Below are 18717 nucleotides of genomic sequence, written 5' to 3'. Positions count from 1 at the left end.
ACGCAACACATTCCTATTTACCCAGGTTTCCCACAATTCCCCATACTTAGTTGATACACAATCTCTATCTTAAGCTAACCAAAGATTCAATTGAGGTAATTAATTATTTTTCCGCTTAAGGCTAGTGATGTGGTAATATATAGAACAAATGGGGATTAAAAGGCTCAAAGTGGTAAACAAAGGTAAATGGAGGTGGTAGGCCATTTGGGATAAGTGAGCTAATAACAAATGATGGCCTCAATCACATATAAGCATGGAAATACACTAAACAATAGACATATAGAATGGAACAAAGCAAAGATTGCAATTATAGAGAAGCAAACACACAAGAATAAAATATTATGGTTAAATAATGTAACCATACAATTAGGCTAAAAAAATTCACGGGTTGTGTGTTCTTAGCTCAAAACCATGTTCCAAATTACAATCTTCAGACAAGTTTAACATAGAATTTTAATTTGAATTAGTGAAATTATTAAAAAAAGGGTCTTCGAAAAGAAACTTATTATTTTTCAAGAAAGTAGAACATACATGCAACACTTATTACTATGCAATCTATCCTACCTAACAAAAGAAAAATAACCTATTGGTGTTAAGAAAAAGCAATTACCTCCGAAAGTCAGGTACTGATCGACCTCCCCACACTTAAAGCTTGGCACCGTCCTCAGTGCCATCAGTTAGGAACAAAGGGGGGCTGGTGACAGCATCTCCACAGTCGTGGTCGTCATGGCTCCCGGTGCTAGTAGGTGAAGTGGAGTTCGGAGTGTTTGGTTCTTCTTCAGATGGGTCGTTGCCAACAATCAGCTCCTTGAGGAATGTTGATGCATGAAAACTTGTCTCTCACCAAATTTCCCTTCGGCAAGTATACCGAATTGTCGTCAAGTAAAACTCACAATAGAGTGAGGTCAAATCCCACAAGGATTGATTGGTCAAGCAACTTTAGCTAGAAGAATATGCTAGTTGAGCTAAACAGAATTTAGATTATGATGCAAAAATTTAAATGACTAGAAAGTAAATAACAGAAATTAAAGTGTAGAATCTTAAATGGGGAGTTGGGGTAATGAGTAGGAAATTAAATGGCAGAAAGTAAATAGAATGGGTAATATCAGAAATGGGGAGATCATTGGGTTTAGGAGATGTTGCATTCTCTGGATCAAGTTCATTCTCATCTCTTCCTCAATCAATGCATTCATTAATCTCCTTGGCAATCTTAAGTGATTGAATCCCAATTCCTTGGCAATCCAATCTCTCTAAGCTTGAACAATTTCCCAATTCCTTGATTTAATTGCTCATGGAAAGAGATGAAAGTGTGGTCACTGATTATACTACATGTATTTCCAAATCAAAGTATTGGGAGGATTAAATGTCACAATATCCATCCAAACCCCAATTTGGTCCAACATGAGAAAGTATTTCTAGCATGATCTCCTCATCCGTTTTCCAAGGCTCAAAGGAGATCCAATTATGGAGAGTTTCTTTTCCAAGACAACTAACCAATTGAATTAAGATTAAAAGCTTTCTAGTAAGATCAAGAGAAAAGAAAGAAGAAGAAGAATGAAAACTATAATTGATCCGTCAAATTACAACAGAGCTCCCTAACCCAATGAAAGGGGTTTAGTTGTTCATAGCTCTAGAAATGAAAAATGACAAAAAAGAAGAATCCATACTAGAAGTACAGAAAAGTAAATATGCAGAGAGTAGTTCCCAAAAGTGCTAAGCTTCTCTCTAGTTCAAAACTACTCCTATTTATACTACTCCTCATGATCTTCTAGTGAGTTCTTCAAGTCTTGGATGTGGGCTTTGGACCTTGAGTTGAAGCAATTCTCATCTTTAGTGGGCCCAGCTTGCAGAGAAATATGAATTAGGCTTGGGCATTTAGTGAGATTAACGTTGGGTAATATTTTGAGTGCGAGAACGTTAGTGGCATTCGCTTTTTCCACTAACGTTCCACCCTTATATACCCACATTAATTCCAACGTTAGAAATCTTAATGTGACTTCTAACGTTTCTTACTCAATCCTTAGCCAACGTTAATGGGACTCACTTTTCCCATTAACGTTGGCTTGTGCCCCTTTTTGCAAACGTTAATGGGACTTACTTTTCCCATTAACGTTGCTTGCCTCTTGCCCTTACGTTAGATTTCACGTTAGCTTGGCTAACGTAGCTCTTAACGTGGGTCTCTATCACCTTCGAGAGCGTTAGTGACACTCACCTTTGTCACTAACGCTCCGATTGCCTTAAGTCCCTACGTTAGAACCCACGTTAACTAAGTTAACGTGGCTCTTAACATAGTAATGAAGCCATCTCCCAACGTTAGTGACAAAAGTGAGTGTCACTAACGTTGGTTCTTTGAATTCAACTCCACGTTAACTCTCACGTTAACAGTCTTAACGTGAGAGTTAACGTAGGCAATGCTAGTTGATCCTCTTCCACATTAGAGTTCATGTTAACTAAGTTAACGTGACTCTTAACGTGGGGCATTGCCTAGTTTCCCAATGTTAGTGGTGTTCACTTTTACCACTAACGTTGATGAGAAACGTTATTAGAGTTCATGTTTCTCGTTAACGTGGAGTCTTCTTTTTCTTCTACGTTAAGTACCACGTTAACTTAGTTAACGTGGCTCTTAACGTAAGCTATGAATGGCTTCGCAGGCGTTATTGGTGATCACTTTTCTCATTAACGTTGCAAGCTCTTTGCCATCCCACGTTAGTAGTCACATTAACTAAGTTAACGTGAATGCTAACGTGGTTCTTCCATGCTTCATTTGTCCTGAAATCAAGCAATTAAAGTGCATCAAAGCTCTAGCTAAAGTCATGAGATTATGCATCATCAAATTCTCATTCAATTCTGGCAAAAATCTCATGAAATCATGCAAAATTCACAATAGTTGCTTGAATGAAGGTGTAAGTGTATTTTCACCCAAAACTTGCCTTATTCACTAGGAAAATGCATGAAACTACCCTAAAACAATGAAGAAAAGGTCAGTGAAACTGGCCTAGATGCCCTGGCATCAAATGTAAATCGGCGCTTGTTACAGTGCTCCATTCGCTTTGCCTGCCGGTCTAACCGATCTAACCTCTAAAGTATCTGAAGGAGCAGCTGATTTGCTGAAGGTGCTTGTGATGTGGAAGGAGAAGGAATATCTCCAGCCGAGTCTGTAGTCCGGCTGGTAGTGGCTGTTGGGGTCTGATGTACTTTTCGTTGTGGACATACTGATCATCCTGCAGAATCATGGCCTTGGTGTCCCCAACTGTGTAGGAGACTCCGGCTGCTGAGACTAGATCTGAAATCAAGGCGGGAAAGGGTAGGTTGCCTGCAATCTGTACATGTCTCATAGCTTGTCAGAGGTGTCTCGGTAAGTTGAGAGGCTAGTCTGTCAGGATACACCAGATGAGAACAGCCATGTCCGTAGTGAAGGAGGACTCGTGAGTGCTTGGAAAGACATAGTGGGACATGATTTGTGCCCACACTCAAGCCTCCAAGGTAAATGCTAAAGCCAACATGCCCTTAGGTCGGGATCGATGGTATCCATAGATCCATCTACTGCCAGGTTGTGTGGTAACTCTGAGGACATCGTCCCAATTAAATTGATATATTTGGCGCTTGACAGAGGCTTCTTAGTATGCGTCCAATCCTTCTGGAGCAGAGGGGAGATCTAAAGCTCACTAAATGGCCCCTTTAGAAATAGAGACTTGCTTCTAACAGACATAGATAGACTGCACGGCTGGCATGGAAAAATTGGAGTATAATTCAACTATCCATGAGAGGTTGACCTGCTGTGGCTGCCTTCGTAAGAATCTCCATTGTTTGCGCTCAATGCGGGGCTCTACAAGATCAACAATGTGGGTAGGGAGGATGAGTAGGTGCTCACTGTTGTAGTTTCGCTCAGCTAGGATGGGGAACATCCGCTCACAGTAGCGGTTAGTGAACCGCGCAGTGTCCCTTGCGGGAAAGGCTTTCTCAGTTTCATCGACCTTGATGATCCTCTTGACCCGCTTTGTTAATGGCTTGACTGATGTTGAGGATGATTCCGTAGCTGGTGCTCTTTTCATTCCTGTCCTCACTGGTGGCTTGTTAAAGGCTTTCTCTCTACCCTTGCTGGTGGCCATCCTGAAAAGGGAGAAAAGAAAAGGACATGAAATCAAATAGCTAGAACCGGGGGGAGGAAAATACAAGTGTTAATTGATGCCAAGGTAAAGAAGAATGTCGTAAACACATGGTCGCGAATCCATGTAATTAGGACATCAATGGAAATATAGCATGAGAAATTAAGACAACTAGATGCAAGATGTTTATTAGCATGCCGGCAAAGGCATGAGTAGCATAGATCAAGCATTAATAGCTCAGTTTGATTATCAAATGTAACAAACTAAAAATCACGTTTGTATTGATAATTATATTTAATCAATAAAAGATTGCAAGGGTTTTGTGAAAAACACTTGGTATGCATGTAAAATATGGTAGGGAAAGTATGAAATCCAAACATGTATGAAACCCAAAAATTAATACTAATTTTCAAATCATTCCCTGATATATGTTCACAAGAAAAATATAGAAGAAAACAATCACCCATTTGAATTTCTAACACCAATTAAAAGAATGCAAAAAGAATAGATAAATAGTAAGAAGGGAAAAAAGAAGATAGGAAGAAAGAACCTTGAGAAGAAGATGAAAACAGAGAGGTAATGGAGGATGTGAGTGGGAAAGAAGTAAGAGGAGGAGAAGATGAAGAAGAAGAAGAAGAAGAAGAAGATAGAAAATATAGAAGAAGAAGAAGAAGAAGAAGAAGAAGAAGAAAGAAAGAAAGAAAGAAAGAAGAAAGAAATTAGGATTGGGGGATAAAGGAGAAGAGGTCTGGGCGGCGTGATGTTTTAATTTTGCATTGCATGCGACGCGTACAGCACGCGTACGCGTGGGTCACATGAAGTTCAAGTGACGCGTAAGCGTCTGGTATGCGTACGCATGATCTCAGTTTGTGCAAATCGCACGAGAGCAGCTCCATGCACGCACAACTCTCGAGTTGATACGCATGAGGACTGAAAAGGCAGACGATGCGTGCGCGTCAGGGACGCGCTCGCGTGGATGGGGAAAAGTGAAAATGACACGCACACATCAAGGACGCATACGCGTGGTGAGGATTGCGCTCTTAGCGCAATTCCAGCCCCAAGCCAACACAACTTTCGGGAAGAACGCCCATTTACGCCGATTTCCAGGGTCACGCGTACGCGTCATAGACGCTTACGCGTGGGTGGCGAACAATGCCAGCGATGTTCACGTGTCAAGTACGCGTTTGCGTGGGCTTGCTGGTGCGCAAAGCACGCTTCCAGCACCACTCCTGCTCAACTCTCTGTTTACTGCCTTGGTATTGTGAATTCACGCATGACGCGTACGCGTCAGCGACGCTTGCGCGTCGACCACCCATTTTTTATAGAATGCAGTTGAATATGCAGAATGCAGGTTAAGGTGCAGAATGTATGCATGAACATTGGTAAAAAGAAAACAAAAGAGACTAAGAATGGAAAGGAACGATCATACCATGGTGGGTTGTCTCCCACCCAGCACTTTTCTTTAATGTCCTTAAGTTGGACGGTCCAGGAGCTCAGTCTACTTCTGTGGATGGATCCGCCAAGAGGTGGATCTCCAACTCCTTGCTGTCCTTCATCTTCTCACCATGATACAGCTTTAAGCGGTAGCCATTGACCTTCAGGATATTGGGACTAAAAGGGTGCCTCAGGTGGAAAACGCCATATGGCTCAGCTTTCTCCACTCTGTAGGGGCCTTCCCATCTTGATCTCAGCTTGCCTGGCATGAGTCTCAACCTGGAGTTGTAAATGAGAACTAACTCCCCGAGTTTGAACTTCCTTCGCTTGATATTCTTGTTATGTACAGCCCTCACCTTCTCTTTGTATAGCCTGGAGTTCTCAAAAGCTTCTAGGCGAAGGCATTCCAATTCTTGTAGTTGCAACTTCCTCTCAGCCTCCGCTTTCTCGAATCTCATCTTGCACTTACGCACTGCCCATAAATCCTTGGGAGGTAACAGGCCTTCCGTAGACTAGGCGGAAGGGACTCATTCCGATTGGTGTCTTGTACGCTGTCCAGTATGCCCAAAGCGCATCAGCAAGCCTGGTACTCCAGTCTTTTCTGTGAGGCTTGACGACCTTTTTCAGGATATGCTTTATCTCTCTGTTGGACACCTCGGCTTGTCCATTAGTCTGGGGGTGGTAAGCTATAGCCACCTTGTGAACGATCCCATGCTTCTTCAGTAGGCCTGTTAATCTCCTGTTGTAGAAGTGAGTGCCTTGATCACTCACCATTGCTCGTGGTGATCCAAAGCGACAAATAATATTATTTCGAACAAAGGAAACAACAGTGTTAGCATCATCAGTGCGGGTAGGAATTGCTTCCACCCATGTAGAAACATAATCTACAGCTAACAATACATATAGGAAACCATAAGAGTTTGGAAATGGACCCATAAAGTCAATGCCCCAGACATAAAAAATTTCACTGAATAACACAGGTTGTTGGAGCATCTCATCCCTCTTGGATATATTTCCAAACCTCTAGCAAGGTGAACAAGATTCCCAAAAAGTAGTAGCATCGTTAAACAGTGTGGGCCACCAGAATCCACAGTCTAATATTTTTCTAGCTGTTCTTTGAGGGCCAAAATGTCCACCCCTCTCAAAAGAGTAGCAGGACTCTAAAATGGACTGAAATTCTGATTGAGACACACACCTTCTAATTACCTGGTCAGCACCACATCTCCATAAATATGGGTCATCCCATATAAAATATTTGGACTCGCTTTTAAGCTTGTCCTTTTGATGTTTAGTAAAATCAGGAGGGAAGGTGCGACTGACAAGGTAATTAGCTATAGGTGCATAACATGGAACTACTTCAGATATTGCGTGCAAGCTATCAAATGGAAAAGCATCATTGATAGGAGTGGAGTTATCCTTGATATGCTCTAGGCGACTCAACTGATCCGCCACTAAATTTTGTGAACCACTCCTATCCTTAATTTCTAAATCAAATTCTTGCAGCAACAATATCCAGCGTATGAGCCTTGGTTTGGACTCTTTCTTATATTTTAGAGCTGCATGGTCTGAGTACACTACCACCTTAGTACCAAGTGAGTAGGCTCGAAATTTATCCAGAGCAAAAACAATAGCCAAAAGCTCTTTTTCAGTGGTGGTGTAATTAGAGTGAGCAGCGTCTAAGGTCTTAGATGCATAAGAAATAATAAAAGGGTCCTTACCTTCGCATTGAGCCAGCGCCGCTTCGACTGCATAATTAGAAGCGTCACAGATTATCTCAAATGGTTGACTCTAGTCGGGCCCTCTCACAATAGGGGCTTGAGTCAAGGCGGTCTTCAACTCATCAAATGCCTCCTTGTAGTTTGCATTCAGCTTGAACTAAACATCCTTCTGCAGCAGGCGGGATAAAGGCAGTGCTACCTTACTGAAGTCCTTGATAAATCACCGGTAGAAACCTGCGTGACCAAAAAACGAGTGGTCTTTCCTCACAGAGGAGGGGTAAGGTAAACCAGAAATAACGTCTACCTTTGCTGGATCAACTGAAATACCAGTATTAGAAACAACGTGTCCTAGAACAATACCTTGTTAGACCATAAAATGACATTTTTCAAAATTTAATACAAGGTTTGAACTAACACACCTGTCTAATACTTTAGCTAAACTATCCAAGCAAAGGCTAAAAGAATCACCATACACACTAAAGTCATCCATAAAAATCTCCATACAGTTCTTAAGAAAATTTGAGAAAATACTCATCATGCATCTTTAGAACATTGCGAGTGCATTACATAAGCCAAAAGGTATTCTCTTATACGCATACGTTCCAAAGGGACATGTAAAAGTAGTCTTCTTCTGATCTTCAGAGGCTATATGAATCTGAAAATAGCCAGTGTAACCATCTAGAAAACAGTAGTTTGATTTACCTGACAGGCGATTAAGGGGGTAGTGATCCTTGCGGGTAGCTTGGTTGAGACGCCTGTAATCAATGCATACCCTCCAGGCATTCTGCACTCTAGTTGCAATAAGCTCTCCATGCTCATTCTTCACTGTTGTGACTCCAGATTTCTTTGGAACCACCTATACCGGGCTGACCCATTCACTATCCGAGATTGGATAGATAATGTCAGCTTCAAACAGCCTGGTTATTTCCTTCCTGACCACATCTAGAATGGTGGGGTTCAGCTGCCTTTGAGGTTGACGGACAGGCCTTGTTCCCTCTTCTAAAAATATTAGGTGCTCACAAACTTGAGGGCTGATGCCAACTATATCCGCCAAGCTCCATCCAATGGCCTTCTTGTGTCTTCTTAGCACATTAAGCAGTTGCTTCTCCTGTTGGGAAGTGACTTTCCTTACAATGATAACTGAGAGCTTCTGATTATCCTCAAGGTAAGCAGACTTAAGGTGGGGTGGAAAGGGCTTCAACTCCATTTTCTGCTCATGGATAGGTTCCTGATCATCTAGAGCCAGTTGTGGTGGCAAGGTATCTTCAGTAAGCTCAGGGGGTGTCTGAAGAGAGAACTTTTGTCTGGTCTAGAATTCAGAATAAATTCCTGTTGCAAGTATAGTTTCTAAACCAACAAGAGTCCTTTCTTACAAACGTTTTGGTTGTCACAAGTAACAAACCCAATAAAAATAATTAACCGAAGTATTCAAACCTCGGGTCGTCTTCTCAAGGAATTGTAGGGAGGTGTGTTTTACTATTGGTTATGGAAAATAGTATTTTGGGTTTTGAAAAGGGTTTTTGAGCAGAAGAATTAGATTGCAATAATTAATAAATTAATAACTAATAAAAATCTTGGCAAGGTATGAAAATTAGAAGTCCTATTCCAGTTATCCTTAACAATGGTGATGATAATTACGTTTTTACTCCCACTTAGTTAACCTTTATTAAACAAAAGAAGGTCAAGTAGAGTAATTAGCTTGATCCTCAACTCCTAGTCAATCCCTGTGGGAGCACTAGCTTTAGAGCGATCTATATCAATTAGAATCTGCCAATTTCAACCACTGCTGAGTTTGACAACTCAAGAGTCACCAATTAATCAACCAAAGCCAATAGTAAATAATTTAGATTAAAAATAGAGAAAAGCAATCATGAATATGAAATACCTCAAATTGTATTTAAATAATAAAATCATAACATGAATGGTCATTAAACAAATAAAGGAGAAAATAAATAGAAGAACATTGAACCTGAGATAAAGAAGAAATATTCCTAATTTCTAAAAATCCTAATCCTAAGAGAGAGAAGAGAACCTCTCTCTCTAAAAACTACATCTAAACTATGAAAAGTGAAAAATAACTGGCTATATCCCTCCATGGATGCATTCCTCCACTTCATAACCTCTAATCTCTGCCTCTTGGACTTGGATCTGGGCCAAAAACGGCTTCAGAAATTGCTGGGAGTATTCTACAATTTTTGGTGCGCGGCATCTGTCACGCATCCGCGTGGGTCACGTGGTCACGTCATTTGGAGTTTTCCATGTCACGCGTTCGCTTTGATCATGCATTCGCGTCATCTGTGTTCTGCTTAAGGTGCGCGGCCGCGTGGGTCACGCGGTGAAGAACTGAAGATTGATGGTTTAGAAGTTATAATAAATTCTCGTTGAAAGTATAGTTTCTAAACCAAGCAATAAACCTTTCTTACAAAAGTTTTGGTTGTCACAAGTAACAAACCCCTTTAAAATTGATAACCGAATATTTAAACCTCGGGTCGTCTTCTCAAGGAATTGCAGGGAGGTATGTTCTTATTACTGGTTATGAGTCTTGAAAATTGGGGGTTTTGGAAGTAAGGAAGAAGTATGACGAATAATTTAAATGGCAATTAAAATAAATAAATAACTGTAAAATAGACTTTTAGCAAGGTATAAGAACTGGAAGTCCTATCCTTATCAATTGTGATGAGAATTGGGTTTTAATCCCACTTTGCTAACCTCTAACTATGAAGGTAATTCAAGTGGATTAATTAGCTTAATCCTCAGGTCCTAGTCAATTCCTATGGAAAGACTAGAGTTATTGGAGCAACTCCTAATTTCAACCACTGCTTTATTTGACAGCTCAAGCGTTACCAATTACTTAACCAAAGCCAAAAGGAAGAAAATATCTAAATTAAATTAAAAGCATTCATAAATAAAACAATCATAAACTGAAATACCTCAAATAACATTAATTAAGAAAAGTCATATGTAACATGGAAGAGTTCATAAATTAAATTGGGAAAATAAATAAAAGGAATATTGAACCTGTGATTGAAGAAGATGAAATCCTAATCCTAATATAAATCCTAATCCTAAGAGAGAGGAGAGAACCTCTCTCTCTAAAAACTACATCTAAAACTAAAAATTATGAGTTATGAAAGCTTAATTATGAATGGATGCATTCCGCCACTTTATAGCCTCTAATCTAATATTTTCTGGGCTGAGAACTGGGTCAGAAACAGCCTAGAAATTGCTGTTTTACGAATTTAGCCACGCTGATTTTCGCAGATGCGACGCGTCCGCGTGGATCACGCATTCGCGTTGCTTAGCGGTACGGCCACTATGATAAATTATATATCAAATCGAAACCCCGGACGTTAGCTTTTCAACGCAAGTGAAACCGCATCATTTGGACCTCTTTAGCTCAAGTTATGACCGTTTGAGTGCGAAGAGGTCAGGCTAGACAGCTTAGCAATTTCTTCAACTTCTTGTATTCCTTCCACTTTTGCATGCTTCCTTTCCATCCTCTAAGCCATTCCTATCCTGTAATCTCTGAAATTACTTAACACACATATCAAGGCATCTAATGGTAATAAGAGAGGATTTAAATAAAAGAAAATAAAAGGCAAAGAAGCTTGTTTTCAATCATAGCACAAAATCGGGAAGGAGAATGTAAAATCATGCAAATCATATGAATAAGTGGGCAAAGACTTGATAAAAAGAACTCAATTGAGCACAAGATAAACCATAAAATAGTGGTTTATCAACCTCCCTGTACTTAAATGTTAGCATGTCCTCATGCTAAGCTCAAGAGAAGCTATAAAGGAGTGAAGAGGAATGGTAGAATGTAATGCAACCTATGAATACAACTACATGCTAAATGCTTTTACTTACTTGGTTAAGAGTAAATAAGTTCTTCAAGACAAATATAAATCAAATTTCACTAATTCAAATCATACAATAAAAAGCAAGTAAACTTGTAAGAAGATAGCTCATGAAAGCAGGGAGCATAGAATCAAGCATTAAACCCTTACTTGTAGTGTATATCGCTCTAGTCTCTCAAGTGTCTAGGGTTAATCACTTTACTCTTCCGTATTCATACTTTCTAAACTTTGTTCTTTACCTAACCAATCAACAATATTTAATGTACCAATGCAAACATCATGAGGTCTTTTGCAAGGTGGTAATGGGGCTAAGGTGAAGGTAAGGGTATATATAAGGCTAAGTGAGCTAGTAAAGTGAATCCTTGAGTAGTCTAAGATCTCACCTAACAAATACATACTCTATACAAATTTTAAAATTATACTTAGCCTCCCATAATTCCCACTTTTGTATGATTCTCATACTCATGTACCAAATTTTTTATATTTCTTTACTTTTATCACATGTGCATTGATCTTTCAACTTGACATTGGGGTAATTCTGTCCCCTTATTTGTTTACTAATTTATTGAAAAATTTTTTATTTTTTTATTTTTTTATTTTTATTTTTTTGAATCATAAAAGCAAACATAACTTATCAATGCACATGGATTTTCCATTATTTTTCTATTTTGGTTTTTCATGAGTAGGTTTCTAAATTCCCAATATTCAAATAAATTAGAAACATGATACATTCCCTTATTAACCCATGTTCCCACAGTTTTCCCACACTTAGTTGATGCACAATTTCTATCTTAAGATAACTAAAGATTCACTTGGGATTTTTAATTTGTTTTTCTGCTTAAGGCTAGTAATGTGGTTATAGAACAAGAGGAGATTTAAAAAAGCTCAAGGGGGCTAACAAGGGTGATGTAAAAGGTAGGCCAATTAGGGATAAGTGAGGAATTTAAATAATGGCCTCAATCATATGTAGGCATATAAATACACTAAATAATGGACATATAGAGTGGAACAAAGCAAAGATTGCAATTATAGAGAAGCAAACACACAAGAATAAAAATTTATGGTTAAATAATGTAATCATGTAATTAAGCTCAAGTCTCACAGGTTGTGTGTTCTTTGGCTCAAAAACCATGTTCCAAATACAACTTCAAACAAATTTAACACATAGAAAATTTTAATTTTTTTATTTAAATTAGTGAAATTTTTCAAAAATAGGGCCTTAACAAGAAACTTATTATTTTAACCAAGTAGTAACTAAATGCATAAAATCGAACAAACATGCAAATACAACAATTAACAAATTAAGAAAATAGAGTATTGGTGTTGAAAAGAATGTAACTAACCCCTGAAAATCGGTATTGACCTCCCCACACTTAAAGATTGCACCGTCCTCGGTGCATGCTAAGATGTGCAAGTGGATCGGGGTTGTGGTTCCTCAGCTGGGGCTCTTTTTGTTCATTCCTTTGCCGGTGGTTTGGGAGTAGCTTTCTCTTTACCCTTCTTGGTGGCCATCCTGAAAAGGGAAAAAGAAAGTAACTTTGAAAGCTAAGGGTTAGAGCAAGGAAGAGAGCGGGAAAGGTGGTAATCAATGCACAATAAAGAAGCATGACGTTACCACATGGTCATGACTACATGTGAAAAGTTCATCAATGGAAATATAGCAAGTGCATGTAATAACAATTAAATGCAAGATGTTTATTGGCATACTGGCAAAGGCATGAGTAGCATAGATCAAGCATTCAATGTTCAAGTTAGATTACCAAGTCTTTCAAACTAACAACATGTTTGTAATGACAATTATATTTAATGAATATGATATGAAAAAGGGTTTCATGAAAAGCAAGCATTTAGAGTAGTAGGATAAAAGATATTGAAAAACAGTGCATAATGCCATACTGGCATTTTCACAAACACTTAGCATGCATGGTAAATAATCTAATGAAAATAATAAATTGAACATGCAAGCAACCCTTTAAAAATTAATATATAATTGCCAAACAATTTTGCAACAATCCACAATGACCTAAATAAATTTCCAACACCAATAAAAAAGAAAAAGAAAGAAAAAGAAAACATATGCAATGAAAGTAAAAAGAAAGAGAAAGGAAGAAGAAAACATAAAATAAAGAAGAAGAATAGAAAAGTAAGGATTTGGGGAGAGAAAGATAAGATATTTAGCAAATTAGGATAAGCTGTGCGGCGCAGGCGACACGGACGCGCAGGTGACGCGTTCACGCGAATGCGCTTAGATGGATTGACGCGGTCCATCGGTCACGCGGTCACGTGACTCGTTTTATGCGATTGGCGCGAGGGCAGCCTCGTGCTTGCACAACTCTCTGTTCAAAATCTTATTTTTCCAAAATATTGGTGACGCGATCACGTGGGTCATGCGATCGCGTGAGTGGCCAATATTGGGATATGACGCGGACGTGTGGGACACGCGTTCGTGTGGTAGAGACTGTGCGTCTAGCACTAATCCAGCACCACTCCATCATAACTTTCGGCTATGCACCATTTTCTCGTCGATTACCAGCTCACGCGGACGCGTGGGTAACGCGGTCGCGTGGGTAACGCGGTCGCGTGGGATGATTTGTGGCAAAGGCACGCCTCCGGCCAATTCCCTGCGTGACTCTCTGTTCGCTTTCTTATTCTTTCTGAGCCACCTGCGACGGGGACGCGTTGATGATGCGGTCGCGTCGCATGAATTTTTTTTTTATGCAGGATGCAAAATGCAATGATAATGTGGATGCTATGAATAGTTCTAGGTTCAATGAAAATAGAATAAAATAAAACTCAAAAACAAACAAACCGAAATAAAATCAAAATTGAAGAAAAGGAACGATCATACCATGGTGGGTTGTCTCCCACCTAGCACTTTTAGTTAAAGTCCTTAAGTTGGACATTTGGGGAGTCCTTTGTTATGGTGGCTTGTGCTTGAACTCATCCAGGAATCTCCACCAATGTTTGTGATTCCAATGGCCTCCGAGATCCCAAACTAGGTGCAGAGAGCCTTCAAGTAAGTTAAAGCAAGTGACAAGGCCCCAAGAGTATTGATTTCTAGACTAAATTTCGGGGTCCCAAATCTTGCTTTTGCACCCGTCTTCTTGTTGATCATTAGTGTTCCAACTGGGTGGCAGGCAATCTGAATTCTCACTAAAGCGGCCAAACAACTTTCTAGACCCATTCAGTTGAGCTTTACACCACCCTTGCATTTAAACTTAAAGCTTCCAACCATAATTAACCTTGCAGGACAATTCTTACCACTGTCCATCTTCCTCTTACTCTTTATGCCACAAAGAGCTCTAAGTTGACCATCCGTCTCCAGTAGCCCATATTCAAGTGGAATTAGAAAGTTAAGGGATATGAATTTTACCCACTTGAATGTTGTGAAGGATGATGGCAACTTAGGCGGAGAGGTCTCCAATAACTTTGGCAAGGTGATTTCAAGCTCCACTCCCTTGTGCTCTTCGACAACGTCCATCTCTTTGCAAACTTCGTTAATACCAACCTCTTCCTCTTGGTAGCTTTCTTCCGATTCAATCTTTTCTTCATTGCTCACATAGGGCATGGGAGGTTGTGCTTCTTCTTCTTTAATCTCCATCTCTTGATCAATCTCTTCCAAGTCTTCAACTATGATATGCTTTGGAGGTTGTACACCCTCCTCAACATCAAATGCAACCGTCTTGGAATGAGGCTCTATGTCTTGACTTTCCCATGGAGATTCAGCATCTCCCAAGTCTTCAACCACTTCTTCTTCTTCAATAATTCCGGCTTCCTCCACTTGTTCCAGTACAAATTCATGCTCCTTACTGTCCACCGGAGTTTCTAATGTCTCCTTCATGCTACGTTCTTCATTAGATTGTCCACATAAAGCCATGGGGGTTCCTTGAGTGTTCGAACGTCAGGAAGCTAATTGACTTATCGCTCGATTTAGTTGGTGAAGGGTTGTATGAAATTTTTCTACTGTTTTCTTGAGACGATCCCTTGATTCTTGTTCCGCTTGGATATCATAAGTAGGACCATAAGACTCTTGGATTGATGGATATGGAGATGGCAAATATTGAGGTGGTGGTTCTTGGGAGTAATTGGGTTGGAATTGGGGTGGTTCTATATATGGTTCATATGGCTCATAAGGTGGTTGGTGTGGTGGATACGGGTTAGGGTCATATGGAGGTGAATGGCGGAAAGGGACTTGTGAGTATGATGGTCCAAAGTCATGTTGAGGAGGGGGTTCATAGGCATATGGTGGTAGTTGTTGATAATCAAAAGAGCACTCACCATAGCCATTGCCTTGATATGCATCATAGAATGGTTGTTGATAGTCCATTGGAGGTGGTTGTTGCCATGAGGGTTGATCAAATCCTTGTGGCTCCTCCCATCTTTGATTTTTCCAACCTTGATGCCTGTTCTCATTATAGTTCCCATTCCTAATAAAAACATTGGAATCAAATTTGAAACCAAAGGGGTGAGAGTTCATAGTAGTAGGAGAAAATAAAAATAAAAATAAAAACTAATAAAAAGAAAATATTTTGAAAAAGATATAATTTTGAAAAAGATAAGATAGAATTTTGAAAAAGATATGATTTTTGAAAAAGGATAAGATAAGATTTTGAAAAAGATATAATTTTTGAAAAAAGATAAGACAAGATTTTGAAAAAGATATGATTTTTGAAAAAAAAATGATTTGATTTTTGAAAGATAAGAAAAATAAGATAAAAATTTTAAAATCTGAAGTTTTTTTTTTGAAAAATATTTACAATAACCAATAATAAGGCACACGTTTGCAATTCCCCGACAACGGCGCCTTTTGAAGAACTAAAGATTGATGGTTTAGAAGTTATAATAAAGTCTCGTTGCAAGTATAGTTTCTAAACCAAGCAATTAACCTTTCTTACAAAAGGTTTGGTTGTCACAAGTAACAAACCCCTTTAAAATTGATAACCGAGTATTTAAACCTTGGGTCGTCTTCTCAAGGAATTGCAGGGAGGTATGTTCTTATTGGTTATGAGTCTTGTAAATTGGGGGTTTTGGAAGTAAGGAAGAAGTATGACGAATAATTTAAATGGCAATTAAAATAAATAAATAACTGTAAAATAGACTTTTAGCAAGGTATAAGAACTGGAAGTCCTATCCTTATCAATTGTGATGAGAATTGGGTTTTAATCCCACTTTGCTAACCTCTAACAATGAAGGTAATTCAAGTGGATTAATTAGCTTAATCCTCAGGTCCTAGTCAATTCCTATGGAAAGACTAGAGTTATTGGAGCAACTCCCAATTTCAACCACTTCTTTATTTGACAGCTCAAGCGTTACCAATTACTTAACCAAAGCCAAAAGGAAGAAAATATCTAAATTAAATTAAAAGCATTCATAAATAAAACAATCATAAACTGAAATACCTCAAATAATATTAATTAAGAAAAGTCATATGTAACATGGAAGAGTTCATAAATTAAATTGGGAAAATAAATAAAAGGAATATTGAACCTGTGATTGAAGAAGATGAAATCCTAATCCTAATATAAATCCTAATCCTAATCCTAATCCTAAGAGAGAGGAGAGAACCTCTCTCTCTAAAAAACTACATCTAAAACTAAAAATTATGAGTTATGAAAGCTTAATTATGAATGGATGCATTCCCCCACTTTATAGCCTCTAATCTGTGTTTTCTGGGCTGAGAACTGGGTCAGAAATAGCCCAGAAATCGCTGTTTTACGAATTTAGCCACGCTGATTTTCGCAGATGCGACGCGTCCGCGTGGATCACGCGTTCGCATCGCCTAGTGTTATGGTCACTATAGCAAATTATATATCAAATCGAAGCCCCAGACGTTAGCTTTCCAACACAAGTGAAACCGCATCATTTGAATCTCTGTAGCTCAAGTTATGACCATTTGAGTGCGAAGAGGTCAGGCTGGACAGCTTAGCAATTTCTTCAACTTCTTGTATTCCTTCCACTTTTGCATGCTTCCTTTCCATCCTCTAAGCCATTCCTACCCTGTAATCTCTGAAATCACTTAACACACATATCAAGGAATCTAATGGTAATAAGAGAGGATTTAAATAAAAGAAAATAAAAGGCAAAGAAGCTTGTTTTCAATCATAGCACAAAATCGGGAAGGAGAATGTAAAACCATGCAAATCATATGAATAAGTAGGCAATGGCTTGATAAAAACCACTCAATTGAGCACAAGATAAACCATAAAGTAGTGGTTTATCACGCGGTCGCGTCGCTTCCTTTTCACGCTGGGCATGCGGCCGCGTCATCCATGCGTTCGCGTCGCTGCCAATTTCTTCAAAAACTCCATTTTGTGCTTTTCTTCCATTTTTTATATGTTTCCTTTCCATCCTTTAAGTCATTCCTGCCTTAGAAGCTCTGCAACTACTCAACACACAAACCACGGCATCAAATGGTAATAAAGGGTAATTAAAATAATTACTTTTAAAGCATAGAAAACATGTATTTCACATATATCACATAATAAGAAAGGGAAAGCAAAACTATACAATTTACATGAATAAGTAGGTGAAGGGTTGAATAAATCACTTAAATTGAGCACAATATATATCATAAAAATATGGGTTTATCAACCTCCCCACACTTAAACAATAGCATGTCCTCATGCTAAATCCAAGATAAGGAGTAAGGTAAAGTGGTGGAATCTCATGCAATGCAATCTATCCTAGATGCAACTACCTGAATGTGTCATGCAAATCTAGTTATTATTCACTTGTATATAAAACTTACATGTAGTTAAATTAATTCACATTCTCAACGAATTATATATGCATGGCCAACCTTAGACAATGTTAAAGCACTTTTACAATTGAGATGGGTAAAAATATTTTTTAAACTTGCAAGACAATTAATAGTAGAATATAGACATACAAAAATCATGAGGTCTTTTCAAGGTTGTAATGGGGCCAAGGTAGAGGTAAGGGTATATGTATAAGGCTAAGTGAGTTAATAAATGAATCCTTGATTAGTCTAAGATCTCACCTAACATATACATACTTTATACAAATCAAAAGTTTCTTAACCTATTTGCCCAAATTTTTCCACTTTGTTTTGCAAACTTATGCATTAAATTTAACTTCGTCCCATGTGCATTGATTCTTTTTAATTTGTGTTTGGGAAATTTTTTGTATCCCCTTATTGAAAGTAAAAAAAAATTATTTTTTATTTTTTTATTTTTTTATTTTATTTTATTTTTTGAATGCACATGGTAACTCAATTTTTTTTTAATTTCACATGAGCATGCTTCCCAAATTTTTACATAACTTATTCAATTTAATTTCCTACTTTTTTTTTTCTATCGTCCATGTTCCCATAAAATTCCCCACACTTAAGTTTTACACAATATCTATCTTAAGCTAGCCAAGGATTCGACTTGGGATTTTTATTTTATTTTTCCGCTTAAGGCTAGTAATGTGGTTATAAAATAGAAGGGGATTAAAAGCTCAAGGGGGCTAACAAGGATGGCATAAAAGGTAGGCTTTATTTGGGATAAGTAAGTTAATAATCAAATATGGCCTTAATCACTTTCTTAGTATGTATCTATATTCTATATTGGACATATAGATTAAAGCAAAGTAAAGAAC

Source organism: Arachis hypogaea, chromosome 3, assembly GCF_003086295.3.
Source record: "Arachis hypogaea cultivar Tifrunner chromosome 3, arahy.Tifrunner.gnm2.J5K5, whole genome shotgun sequence".
NCBI lineage: Eukaryota > Viridiplantae > Streptophyta > Magnoliopsida > Fabales > Fabaceae > Arachis > Arachis hypogaea.
Note: the sequence above shows the minus strand (reverse complement) of the source record.